The sequence below is a fragment of the Camelus bactrianus genome, chromosome 25 (assembly GCF_048773025.1).
Source record: "Camelus bactrianus isolate YW-2024 breed Bactrian camel chromosome 25, ASM4877302v1, whole genome shotgun sequence".
NCBI classification, from domain to species: domain Eukaryota; kingdom Metazoa; phylum Chordata; class Mammalia; order Artiodactyla; family Camelidae; genus Camelus; species Camelus bactrianus.
Window position 1 is genome coordinate 9649677 of NC_133563.1, and position 14209 is coordinate 9663885.

General features: G+C 43.9%; 1 protein-coding gene across 12 annotated transcripts in view; it reads right to left on the reverse strand.

Moving 5' to 3' along the window:
- NCALD (neurocalcin delta) overlaps positions 1 to 14209 on the reverse strand; it is a 364310-nt gene that overhangs the window by 35824 nt on the left and 314277 nt on the right. The window contains exon 1 of one of the 12 annotated variants that reach the window (XM_074353009.1): positions 11891 to 11911. The exons of the other annotated variants lie outside the window; for them this stretch is intronic. The gene's annotated coding sequence lies outside the window, so the exon portion shown is untranslated. Of the gene's footprint in view, positions 1 to 11890; positions 11912 to 14209 lie in introns of those variants that run through there. 12 annotated transcript variants of the gene reach the window in all.

A 14209-nucleotide genomic window follows, 5' to 3' on the forward strand; every position in this document is an offset into this window, starting at 1 on the left:
CAATTTCCTTTTTTTGTGTCCCAATGGCTTATAAAAAAGTGAAGAAATGCTGAAACAGACTTCCAAAAAATTGTGACATACTCTAAGTATTTGTTTTAGCAAATGTATGCTTTTATAACACATACAAATCAAAGCACTATAACATTTAGAAGTGAATTACAGGACTCAGAAGGAATATTAAGTCATAGTACACCATACATGCTGTGGTCCAGGGACCCAACCAAAGTGGCACGATGAACGTCCCATCCATCAACCTTGTCAGCGTAACTCGGTGAGTTAATGTGCAAACTTGAGTGGAGATAATAATGACCAAAGTCTGAATGTGTGGCCTTTGTGAATATGAGGCCCACGGTATAAAAACAAACAAATAAGAAAATAAACAAACACCTTTCCCCACCTGCCTCTTGTCTCACCCGTGGCGGGCGCTGGCTGGCTGCTGTGATTTTTTGTCACTTACCGTGTTTCTATAAAGCACTCCTGACGAACCAGTGTCTTACACACTAACTTATCTGACCCTCATACCACCTCTGAGGAAGGTCCTACCATCACCCCCATTTTATAGGTGAAGAAACTGAAGCACAGAGAGGTTAAGTGAGTTATTCAAGACCACACAGCTAGTAAGTGGTGGAGCCAGGAGTAAAATGTGGGGCTACAGCTCTAGGACTCATACTCCTAACCAGTCCATCATGCAGTCGGACCATGAAACCATGGGGGTTAAGAGAAGTGAACCTGGAGGACAGAACCGGGTAAGGCGCTCTCAAGGCCAAGGTGAGACAAGTTGGTGCCACAGTGTAATCACTGTGCAACGTGGTGTGGTCTCTTCTGCTCCTCTCGCCCTGGAGTGTGCACACGTGTGTGCCTGTGTGGGTTTTGCACACCAGGCGTCAATGCCGTGTGTCGCAGCAGCGCATCAGCTGTGCGGGGTTGACTCCTCCAGCCTCTTCGCTGAAGCTTTTCAAGGCCACTGCTCGGCTCTCTAACAATTATTTTTAATCAGGCTTTGACGGCTGAGTAGAAAGAAGCCCTTAAAATAATTCCATTATCTTGAAATAAGGTCATTTGTCTTTTTCTTTTAAAACAATGTTCATGTTATAATCACTTCAACTGTTTCTAAATTAAGACTCGTAAGTGGCTGTGCAGAATGGATGGTCTCCGTGGTCAGAAATGCTTCCCCAAAGAACCAAAGCTTACGACTGGCACTGCCCCGTCACAGAAGTCCCCTGCTGCCCACGGAACAGGACCGAGAAGGGGGCTGGCGGAGGCGAGTATTGTGGGGCCTTGAGGAATCCTCTCTGGGGTCAAGTTTGCCAAAAGGAATATTATGGAATAACTGTTAGCTCGCAGATTGTGGTGTCCAACAGATCTGGGTCCCAGTCCTGCTCTGCCGCTCAGGGCCATGGCAAGCTCTTTATGTACATTCTCAGAGCCTCAGTTTTGTCTCCGGCCAAAGAGTGACAGTCCTGAGTGTGTGGTCCACACGGCTGTTATAGAAGGAGTGAAGGGCCTTCACAGACACAAGGGAGGAGGAAAGTTTGCCTCCCCTCTGCCTCTATTCAGCCCCTCCTCACGAAGCACTAATGACACTGGGTAAGTTACCAGGCTACGACTTTGCCAAAAGCAAGGACTGCAGTTTGCTGAAGTCCAATGCATTTCCTCGGCTTCTTGCTCTCCCCAGGCAGAAATCTCTGGCACTTTCTCCCGCATCCCCTCTGCTGACTCGTAGTATACTGACTACTCCTCCTGGCTTAGCAGCTGAATGGTGGTAACACTGAGCTTTGAGTTGAGAAGGTGGAGGAGGCCTCACCTGGGCCTTGAGCCTAAGTCATCCACTCCAACCTGATCACTAGAGATGATCTTACCCAACTAATGATAAGAGGCACTTTGATTTCCCAATTTCCTGTGTATTTACAGCCCCCAGGGAAACCCCAAAGGAGAGAAGACAGGATTGGCAGAATTGGATTTGGATATTTCCGGGTCTCTGGTTACAACACCAGCTAACACTGCCTCATGGAATAGAATGGCAGCCAACACACTGAAAAGACGCCCCACTCTCCTGGACAAAGCCACACGCAATCCTCCTCCGAGCTGCTTTAACTCCAGAGGCAGGGACACTTCCCCGCTCCCTTGAAAAGTCCTCTTTTCTACAACAGCAGCGAGACAGCACTTGTCTGGAGCTTCCTGACAGACCCTCAGAAGCCCCTCCTGCCTAGGAGTGGAGGGTGGGATGTGAGCAGCCCCCACATCCCGTCTCTGCCCGGTGAGGAGGCAGAGATGTTTGCACTTGGCTCAGAGAAACATGAACTGTAAAGAGGTCCCCACTCCACGACAGCCTTCCGCACTAGCAGGCTCTCTTTTTCAACAGGGCACTTAGACATTTTTAGGGTGATAACATCTGGGTTTCTTTTTTTCATCAGAAACGAATCCAAATGCAGAAATGGCTGGAGTGTCATCACATGTTTTTCATGCTCTATTAAAAACTAGACATAGCCCAAACATGGAAACAATGTAAATGTCTGTCATCAGATCAACGGATAAAGAAAATGCACTGGAATATTATTCAGCCTTAAAAAGGAAGGAAATTCTGAAACATGCTATCCCAGGGATGAACCTTGAAGACATTATGCTAAATGAAAGCCAGACGCAAAAGGGCAAATACTGCATGATTCCACTGACGTGAGGTACCCAGAACAACCGAATTTCCAGAGACAGAAAGTAGAATAGAGGTTGCCAGGCTAGGAGAAAGGAGGTGAATGAGGAATGAGTGTTTCCTGCTTGGGGCAATGAAGAAGTTCTGGAGGTGGACAGTGGCCATGGATACACAATGCTGTCAGCGTGCTTAATATCGCTGAGTTGTGCGCCTAAAAAGGGTTAAACTGGTGAATCTGATGTTACATATATTTTACCACAATAAAAAAAAGAAAGAAAGGACCCCCAGGCAGTCCTGAGGTACCGATTCTGTGGAAGGGGAGGGCCCCAGAATTCTGCCCGGCTTCCCGGCATCTGCATGTCACTGGGGCAGAGCTTTTCCAAGGGACCGAGAAGAGATGAAAGCCAGAGGAAACAGCTCTTCACAAGACCCGGCAAAGAGCACTTGTTAAAGCCGTCCTGCTGACAAAATAATGGACCCCACGATTGTTTTTGTTCATTCAGGGGGATCAGCGCGCCCAGAGGCAGGGAGGGGCAGGCGGGACTCTGCTTTCAAAGGCTGCTCAGCCCTTTGACCAGACAGTAACCAAGTAAGCCTGCTGCAGCCTCCAGCACGTAATTTATGGCCGTAGATATTACTCACTTCCAAATTAGAACTACAAATTTCCAGATGTTTCTTAAAAAGATAATTTTCCTCAAATAACGGCATTTTGGGGCTACTGTAACTATTCAGTTCAACTCCCTCATTTCTGCTCATGAAATTTAAAAACGTTTCTGACCTCTTTGTGCCATTATAAACAAATTTCCTCCTAAATGTTTTTTGGAATATGTTCATTTTCTTGGCCTTCTAAATAATCCTGGCTTAAGCATATAATACATGATAAATAAATAAATATATATATAATTCTTTTATTCATGAAAAAAAGGAACTGCCAGCTGTAATTCAGTGGAGTTGAACAGAAAGAGCATAATTTACACCTGCATCTTTTTTCCTAATGATTGTAAAAATAACTAAAATATTCTGGAGGTTGTAGTCATGGAGACACCACTACCTATAAAGTGTAAGAGAGAATTCGCTGAGGAATGTCTGAAAAGGCGGGATGAAAACTAACAAAGGTGAGCAAGCCTGATCAGAATCTTTTAGTTCCAGTCTCTCCTCTTTTAATTTGGATGATTTCATAGAAACTCAGTGCCCAGAAGTGGCCACAAGAAACAGAGATTTCCAAACCTGACAAAATTAAAAAGCAGCTTCAGACTAGATAGAACCCAGAAAAGAAACCCAGGCGTCAGCAAATCAGAGGCGGTGGTCACATAAACCATCCATCTTACACTTTCTTTCAACCAAGTCAAGTGTTTTGACTGGATTCCAACTCTGACCGACCCTGGGGTGGGGAAAAGGAGTGAAGTGATGAATAATAGATAAAGAGGATGCAACCCCTGCTCCGGAACAGCTGCCAGTCTAGTGCACAGACATGCAGTGTGAGCTCCACATGGGAGCCACGCAGGGCATTTTAAAAAATTCCAGTCATCACGTTAAAAATGAAGAGGACACAGGTGGAATATACACTGTAATATTTCACTTAACCAAAATGTACTCAAAACATTTGAAACGGTCATTTCAACATGTAATCAACTTTAAAATTATTAGTGAAATATTTTCCATTCCTCCTTTTATTTGTCCTAAATCTTTGAAATTCAAAGTGTATTTTGTACTAACAACACATCTCATTGGGCCAGCCACGTTTCAGGTGTTCAGTAGTCTCGTGTGGCCCAGGCTACATGGGCCACACATGGAGGGGAGGGTGGGAGGCATAGAAAATACACACATAGCTCAAAAGCAAGACTGTCCCTCAGCAGGGCTGTAAAAGAGCCATAAATAAAACATCTGGGGCATCTTCACAGAGGTGGCTGCACTTGAAATGAGTCTTGAGATTCTTTAAGTTAAGAAATACTGTACTCAGACTTGTATCAGATGAAGAGCTGACTGGCAGCTGATTGGGTGGTTGGGAAAAGGACAGAAGGAGTCAGGTGTCCAGGCAAGAGAGCTGGACCCTGGGCAAAGGCCAGGGTGGAGTTAAGAGACGTTCTGGAGGTGGAGTTAGGCGATGTAGTGGCTGGCTGGAAACAGAGTAGAAGACGCTGTAGGTGGTGACCCAGCAACCATTTCTCTTTCCTTCTCTGTGAAAAAAATGACTCTGTTCAGGTGTTCTGCATCTCTGCAATGCCCTATTTTTATGGGGGAAGATGATAGGATTCTCAGCCCCAGCAGGGTGGGTCTTCATTAGCATAAGCCAATTATAGTAACTTTATCTTGACTGGCTTAGGTGGGGACAAGGAATCCAGTTTTGGCCAATGAGACTTACTGGTTAGTCTGCAAGGTGGGAGTCTGAGAAGAGTTTCATAGATACTAAGAAAAAATACAAGAAAGAGAGAGTCTCGTTCTGCCTCTAGGGTGTGGTGATGTGAGGTTGTAATGCCTGGACGACAGCAGCCAGTGTCATCCTGCAGTGAGCCCACCAACACCTGAGAACGGCAGAGTGGAAATATGGACTCTTGATGACATCATCAAACCACAGAATTAACCAGTCCTGGAAACACTGCACCTCCGGACTTCGTGTTTTGTGAGAGAATGTTTGTATGGATTATTTAAGACACGTGGGGTTGTCTCTCATTTGTAGGTGACAGCATCCTAGCGGAGAGGAAAAGGGAAGAACCTAGACCATGACCTACCCCCTGGTAACAACCTTTCCTTTGTTCTGCCCGTTTCATGGTATGTGAAGCTCGTTCACCTGACGTCCCCATGGAACCTCCTACAGCCCAGGAAGCTGCTTGGGCAGATGCTCTTGTCTGGTGTCTCCTGCCCAGCATTCCTCTCCCCCATTCTCCTTTGTATTCCCAGCACCAAGTACCTGGAATAATAGTAACTGCTATTATTTCTTGAGCTCTTGTTATGTGTCAGAAAGTGTCCAATGTTTTGTATACAAAATCTGACTTTATTTCCTCACTTACAGCAGTTCCGTGGGTTGGTATGATTATCACCATGTAATAGATGAGGAAACTGAAGCTCAGAGGGGTTAAATGATAAGTTCAAGGCCTGAAAGTTAGTGACAGAGCTGCAATTTGACCCCTCGTATGTCTCTCTGTAAAGGTTATGTTTATCACCATGATACAATGACACAGAGCAAGTCCCTATGTTTACTTAATGAATGAATGACTCAATTCAACAAAATAAATGGATGCTCAAAGAGATTAAGTACTTTGCATAAGGTCATCCAGTTAAAGACAGATCCATGGCTTGACACAAGCCTTCTACCCCCAAGGCCATTGCCTTTCCTACCACATCCCATGACTATCACTTTTTCCAGCTTTACTGAGGTGTACTTGACAATCCAGGACTATCAGACTATCTTTTATTTGGCACTTGGCTGGGCACGACCTTGAATAATTCCTGGCAAGTTCTTTGTGTCTAAGTTTTTTCTCTTCAACCAGACTGTCAATTCCTTCAGGTGGCACAGCTTTTTTTTTGTAGCTCCCACAGTAATTGGAACAATGTATTTTTCATAGTTAATAGTTCAGTTTTAAAATATAGTATCTTCAAAAGACAGATCCATCATGGTTAGGATGACCACAACTCCTAATGTGCCTGCAATAGTTGCCCTGGCTTTATTATTAATAGAGTAATATTAATACTCTCCAAAGTATTCCTGTTTGGACAATAAATTGTATGGTCACCTTAATCATGGTAAACAAGAGCTCAGTTTGGCTTGTTCAGCTATGCTCCATCAACCACGCCCAGCACAGCAGCCTTTGGATAAAGATGGATCCAACAGCCGTCAAAGTTCATATTTAATGCTGGAACACAGAGAGCTTCCCGGCACGGCACCTACCGCACCTCACCACCTCTTTCGTCTACTACTCATCCCAGACTCTTTCTCTCAAAACCTCCTTTTCTTTGTTTTACTGGTTTCCCTTCCAGAGGCCCCTTTCCAGTCTGCATCTCACATCCTTTGCTGGCACAAATGAGGTAATAGGTTTTGAAAAGTTAGGGAAATACATTACTGTTTAGCTGCTATTCTTGGCTGAAATCACTTTCAACTAAAGAGCAACACCCCCTTGTAAATAGCAAAATAGGAAAAAACAAGCCTTTCGTAGCTAACACCTACATTTTGGCTCTATGTCTTATGCAAATATGTGTGTGTTTTGGGAATGTGAGGCTACATGGTAAACCGGATTATTTTTTAACCAGCAAAAACATACAGTGGTGGCAAGAAGAGATTCCCAGCAGGTTAATGCCATTATGAGCTCAGCTTGAACTAGTTTGAGTTCTGGAATTATGGCTGATGTGGGGAGAATAAAAAGCACAATAATTCTTAAACACACTGTGTAGACTGAGACATCTTATCAGTGGGGACTTACCAGAGATTAAATTTTGGCTCCTCTTTTTTATTAAGACAAATGACAAAAATCAGATCACAAATGGCCCCATTTAGAAGTATAAATGCAGAACTGGAGGCCCTACTGTCTATGGAGAGAAGTGTTTCAAGATCCTTCATTCTGAGAATTTAATAGAAATCTGGCCCACTGTTTGGATGAAGAATCTTGGGGGAAAAGATGCCATGAAGTGGCAGATGCTTAAGAGGCCTTGACTCTGCTCAGCTGGGGCTGACTGTTGTTACAAGAAGTGGCTGTACAGGTGAACCTTCTTGCTTGGAATATACCCTTGGCCTGTGTGGTCAACAGGACCAGCTAGGAGCCCCGGCAGCAGTGGGCAAGCAATGACTGTCAGACCGCCTGGGGCCAGTGCTCAGCACCACCCTTGTGTGACAGCGAGAAGCAAGTACATGGCAGGCCAGTGAGACACCAGCAATAGAGGCGAGGCATGTGGCGGTCAGGGGCTGTTTTTGAACTGAGTAAGTCTTGGAGAATGCTAAACAAGTAAGGGAAGGGATGAGAACGAGAGAGAGACATTGACTGGCCTGCTAATAGGGTACATGAGAGTTCCAAAGATTTAAGTAATTATTAGGAGGAATGCAACTTCACTTGTAACCCGGTTTGTAGAATAATTCTCACTAGTTACAAATGCATCTGACAAGAGAATCTGGCCGGATGAGATTATCCTGGTAAGAATCTGGCTCAAACACACATACTGTGTTTTCCTTCATGATTATTAAGTGTATCCTATTAGAATCTCTACTATTTAATATGTAAGTTATTGACTTTATTCACTCTTGGCAGTAAGTTATGCCACACTACCCATGGCCATCTTTCCAATAAGAGTGTTGCTAGTAACTTCTGGAAGGATGAACACAGTCAAAGACAATGGCCTCATACGTCTCTGTCTTCCTTTTAAGATTTTGTTATTTCTTCATGAACATCACTAAGCATGCTGTAATTCTTTTTCCTCTCCTTGTTTCCTCCTGGGTTCCAAGTAAATATTTACACATCACCAGTCATTCCTACTGTTTATCTAAGATGCCTTCAGATCCTGTCCGCAACCTCTCATTAGATAACCTCCTGTTTTCCATTATCTAACATTGCCTCTCAAAACATTTCTACTTTGATGGGAAAAACAACTTTCCAAAGTCAAGTGTTGGTCTCTCTCTCTTAAAAAGAAAATGAGCTGAACGTTCAAGGTGCCATGAAGATACTGTCCAAAGCTGTTCATTACGTTCTTACTGTTCACTCAAGTTTCATTCTCTCTCGGGAAGATAATACAGAACTTGATTTCACCCCAGAAGGCTGCTGGACCAGCTGCTCGGAGAGGGCTTGCCGTTACTGGCCCCCGTGATTTCTTTTCCCAAAGATTAAGAGGGAGGGGAGGAGAAAGGCAAGAAGAGAAGTGGCTGTCTTTCGCCCTTTCCTATCGCTGAGGAAGTATTTTGAATTCCAATGGCCCAAAAGATCTCATTTTCCCATGAAATTATTTTTCACTTGTCATTCTCCATCACCTCCGCTTCTAGACAGTCACCAGGCTTTATCAATTCTATCTCAGTAAAATGTCCTGCATTGTTCCCTCTTTCTCCATCCCTCGCCTACACTCTGCCTTCATCAGTTCCCAGCAAAATGCCCAGACGCACAGGCCATCGCCAGGTCCTGACAGAGCGAAAGTGAACATAACCCCTTGCTTGCCCTCATTTGCTCATCTCCTAACTAGTCTCCCCTCCAGACTATCCCCACGCAGCTATCAGAAAGGCTACTTTTTAAAACTCACGTCGCTCTCTGTCGCTTTCTTGCTGGCAAACACCAGTCACCCCACACTGTCTTTAATGTCAAGTCTAATACTCAGGCTGGCATTACAGATTGCTTCACAGTCTGGCCCTGACTTCGCTTTTCTAAAGCTCTTGGCTCCCTCTCTCCACTCACTCCTGCCCCCACCGCAGAGACGGGCCGGCTCCTATATGCCGGGGAGCTCTCCTGTCTCCCCAGGGGTCTCCTGCTGAGGTCTCAGCCCTCACCCTTCCTCAGACCACCCAGAATTTCACCCAGTAAAGCCTGAATCAGCTGCCCACTCTCCAGTTACAAACGATCATTCATGGAGCACGTTCTCGGTGTCAGATGCTTTCCTGGGCACATTATACACCATTCCAGGATTTCTTTTAATCCTGGTAGTAACAATGAAAGTTAGCTATTAATTTGTTTACTAACTTGCTTACCTAGTTAATAATGGCAGATCCAGGATGTAACCCCATTTGTCTGCTACCAGAGACCAGGTGTTCTCACCCACCAGGTATATGACATCCCACCCAACCCCACCACATGTCTCTAGCACACACCTTTGCCATAGTGCTCACCACCTCACAAGAGAGTCACTGTTGACAGATGAAAGGTCCCTGGAGGGATTATGAACACCTCAGTAACAAGGCTGGTCCTTACGTATCTGTGTATCTCTAGTGCTCAGCACAATGCTGGCAGATGGGGTGTGCAAAACACATTTTTTTTGGGGGTAATTGGATTTGAATCTTTGCATCCAATACTAGGAAAAAGCTCTGTCCCAAATGAATCAGTTGAGCCACATGTAGAGGGAAAGAATAAATCCAGGGACTCAATTGGGTAATAAGGAAGCTGAAACTCTACTTTTATCTCCAACTGACTTCATAAATATTTTTAACTCACCTATAGGAAGCTGGCATTGTAATACTCATGGCAACCATCTGCAGTTGAAGCAGCCAAGCAGAAACCGCCCACATTTTCAATAACAGCACAGCTTAATCTGAAACGCTTTTTTATAAGACAAAGAAGCATTCATAAAATGAAACAGCAGTGAATGTTGATAACAAGAAAGTTTTACAACAAAGTGTCTTGCTGATTTATACAGTGCTTCCATGCCAATGGCTAGAAGAAATTTTTACAAAGATTCACTCTCCTAAGCCTAGGCAACATGCCAGAAAGGTTGTCAGTGTCTTTAAAGACAAGGAAAGTGAGGGAGAGAGAAGAGGAGAAGGGAAGGAGGAGGAAATGAGGGAGTGGGGCAGAGACAGGGACTTGCCTTCCACCCCTGGGTGCACAGGGGAAACTGTAAGCAGTAAAATGAAGAAAGCGTGCCATTTTTTTTTCCACTACAAGGAGCTCTCATCTGAATTCCAGGTAGGTCTTGAGAAGATACCAGGGACCTGCCTAATCTCAGTGAGAGAAGAGTAATATTTCCTTTCCTACTCTTATTTCATTTCAACCATAAAACAAAGAATTCTGGAGAGTAAGGAGCAGGGAGCCACAAAGCTAGACACACATCCTCAAAAAGACCAGAAAAAGTCACCAAAGCTTCAGGTTACTCAACTGAATTTCCAGTCACTACTTTTTTTTCCCCTTGTATAAAAAAATATGAAAATGTACAGCTACACCCAAAGCTTGACTTGGGTAGCAATATCCAATGCTCAGAGTGTTGGATAAAAATGGATCATCAGGAGGGCACATCAAAGGAGAGGCCCTGATCAAGCAGTTCCCAATACTTCCTCTCTCTTAGTAATTCAATAAAGGGCAACCACTCCTGCATTCTGAGGCTGAGTTTCCAAGACCACACCAGTCCCCAGAAGGTTAGTCAAGTCAAGATGGGGGCCAGCAAACAAGCTGACCCAAGGTTATGGCTCCAGTTCCGTTCGTCTGGTCTTGACATGATCCTCCAAGAGCTACCGACTGATAAGACACAGACTAGGCCTAAGTAGAGAACATTGCATCCCAGTTCTCCCAGTGGAACGTCTCAGAGGCTGACGATTTGTCATGCCAAGAACACGTAGCCTGGATTTTCCACTCCTCCCACGCTGCTTGGCGGGCCTGGCTAGCAACGGACTTTATTTTTACAATGCTTATCACTGTGGCTTTACCTCCCGGCCAGTGGGCTCTGAAGCAGCTGGAAACAAGAGCCAGCTGGGGGCCCAGCTGAGCAGCAAGCCACTTGGAGCCTTCTACACCAGCAGAAGAAAAGAACTGGCCAAAGGCCATACTGCTAAATATCCTGGGAAGGAAAGATGGTGACACAAGGGGGAAGGGACCTCCATTCACCCAAAAACAAATGCAAACTGACATCTGGATTAAAGGTAACTGAGGTTCCAGGAGAGTGTCTGGTTAACTTAACCAGAGGCAGTCAACTCCTTGCTAATTCAGATAAATGAAGACAGACCAGTGCACATTAGTGAAATTCCAAAACCATTGAGCATGGGCTGTTTCTTGTTTTCAAGTCCATAGAGCAACTCAACTTTATCCTAACTGTAAGTTTCAAAGTGAGGTGTGGTTGTTCCCTCTGCTACTGAATCTAACCTCGTCTGGCATAAGCAGCAGTCATTTAAATCCAATTGTTCATGCAGTTAAGTCCTGCAAAAGTCTGCTCTCATGAATATGATCAACATCACCCCTTATTCTCTTGTTTACCATATTTATTTACCCAGGTTGGCCTTCCTTCCAAGGCATCATAGAGATAAACCCAGCCCAGTTCAGGTCAAACAAGCATAAATTGTTAGCAGAGTGCAAGTGGATGAGGTTTTCCCTTTAGAGCCTGAAGCCTTGTGTTCTGTCCCCGTCCTCGTGGGAGCTGTGGAAAGTCTGAACAGATGTTCAGATTCAGGGAGAGGGCTGCTTTACTGCTGCTCTACTTATTTCCTCCTGCAGGATCCGTTTTCATTTCCTTATGGACTAGAGAGAACAATTCTACCAGCTTAACTGCTACCTGCGGGAGGGGAAGCCTGAGACCCTGGTTCCCACGAAGCATGATGCAGTAAGAAAGGAATGCAGCAAGCTGTGGCACCACACTTACCTCTGGCTCTTTGTTCCCAAAATTAGGTCAGCAAATTTGCCAGGGCAGTAGCTTGATCTCTGGGTGCATTAATGAAGCAGCCTCTCAGCTGGAACATGAATCCTTTTTAGTCCGAGTCTATCTTTTGCATCTGTTTTACAACAAGCAGTCTCTCTAGCTTAGCGTGAAGGGGTGTGGACAGTACAGGGAACCGATCTGTGACCACGTTGTCTTTTGACATATATTTTCCTGCAGTATTTACCCTGGGATTGAACAGTGTTTGTTTTGGGCATTATAATAAAAACACTCCACAAAATCTCTTGGATAAAAGTGCATTAACTACATCACCCAATCAGCAAACATTTATTGAATCCTCACAATATGCAAAGTTCTGAGAATGTAAGATTCGGCCCTGCCCTTTAATACCTTATTATTTAGTTGGTGACAGAAATATTTACAGATATGTCCAAGCAGGGACTTCTATTTGTCTCCCAGTAGTCACTCCTTCTTCCTTTTAGTAACAGAATCCCCCAAGCTGGGCACATGGTTACCCTACAGACTAGGTTTCTTGGGTTGTCTTAAGTATGGTCATTTGACTAGGTTCTGTCCAAAGGGATATGACTAGAAGTGAGATGTACAACTTCTGGGTTATATCCTTAAAAATAATCCATTTGCTCATATTTCCCACTCCCCTCTTCCCAGGGCCTAAAACGTACATGTAGGGGTGTAAGCCAGTCTGCCATTATGAGAACAACACAGTAGGGGATGGTGGGGCAACAGCGTGGAAGGAAGTGGGCTCCAGATGACCATGGGAGGCAATCTCCTCTCCCTTGATTGCTTACCAGCTGGTGGGGTAGAGAGAGAGATGGGCAAGGGGAGAGTGGCGAAATGGAATCTTTCTGTCTTGTTTAAGCCACTGTTATTTAGTCTCTGTTAAAGCAGCCTGAATCAATATCCCAACTAACATATACATATTTCCCCTAATAGACCAGAATTTTCTGGAAGCCTCTTTAGTTCCCTAACCCCATCATGAAGTCATAAAGAATAAGTGCTCACCTCATATTTGTGGATGATGAGACAAAGATACAGTTAATAAACACTCCATTTTGCTCTTGTGAAATAATTTAATACCATTATAATTATTATAAGAAGATAAAAGGATTAACTTATAAGGAAAGCTCAAAGTGATGTCTGGCTTGGCTTCTTAAGAGTTCTAAAAAAAGGCAGAAGGGACATAATGTTAATCTATTAGTGTCTGAAAAGCGGAAATATTTCACAACAAGGAGATTTAACAGGACTGAAAGGCAATGAGATAAGAATAAGAATAAACCTTTTCTTGTGGTCAAGTATAATCATGAAAATTAGCACTGCTTTACAGACACTGCTTACTGGATAAGGTCTATTTTTAATAAAAAATGGAAAATAGATGCCCAACAACCACAACCATTTGCAGAAACGTACCTAACCTCAGTGCTTCTTGCCTGTGACTCGGATAAGTACTGTTTTAGAATAGCTTTACTACTTACTGACTGTGTCACCCTCATAAATTACTCAGTCCCCTTAAGGCTCAGTTTCCTCATCTCTATAGTGGTAATTCAACTAAAAACATTTTTTGCATGTACTCTACATCTCAGGCACTGTTCTAGGCATTCTACCTGAGGCAGACAGAAAAATGACAATCAGTAAATGAGGAAGTTACGTGGTATATAAAAGGTGAGAAGTACTTATGGATAAAATTAGAGGAAAGGAGAGCAAGAGAGCTGGTGGTAGGAATTTCAAACATGGTGTTCACCACAGGTCTCCATGAGCAATGACTGTGGCCCAGATTAGGGCATTAGCAATGGAAGGGGTCAGCTATGGTTGTGTTCTGGATATGTTTTGAAGGTAGAATAAAGGGAATTTTCTGACAGGTTGTAATGTGAGATGTAGGAGGAAGAGAGGAGTCAAGAATAACTCCAAGGCACTATATGCCGACGACATGTTACTATATATAGAAAACCCTAAAGGGTCCACACAAAAACTATAAACCATTGATGAAGGAAATTAAAGAAGACTTTAAAAAATGGAAAGATATCCCATGCTCCTGGATTGGAAGAATCAGTATTGTTAAAATGGTCATATTGCCCAAGGCAATCTATAAATTTAATGCAATCCCTATCAAATTACCCAGGACATATTTCACAGAACTAGAACAAATCATAATAAAATTTATATGGAACCATCAAAGACCTAGAATTGCCAAAGCATTACTGAAGAGAAAGAAAGAGGCTGGAGGAATAACTCTCCCAGACTTCAGACAATACTATAGAGCTACAGTCATCAAGACAGCATGATATTGGT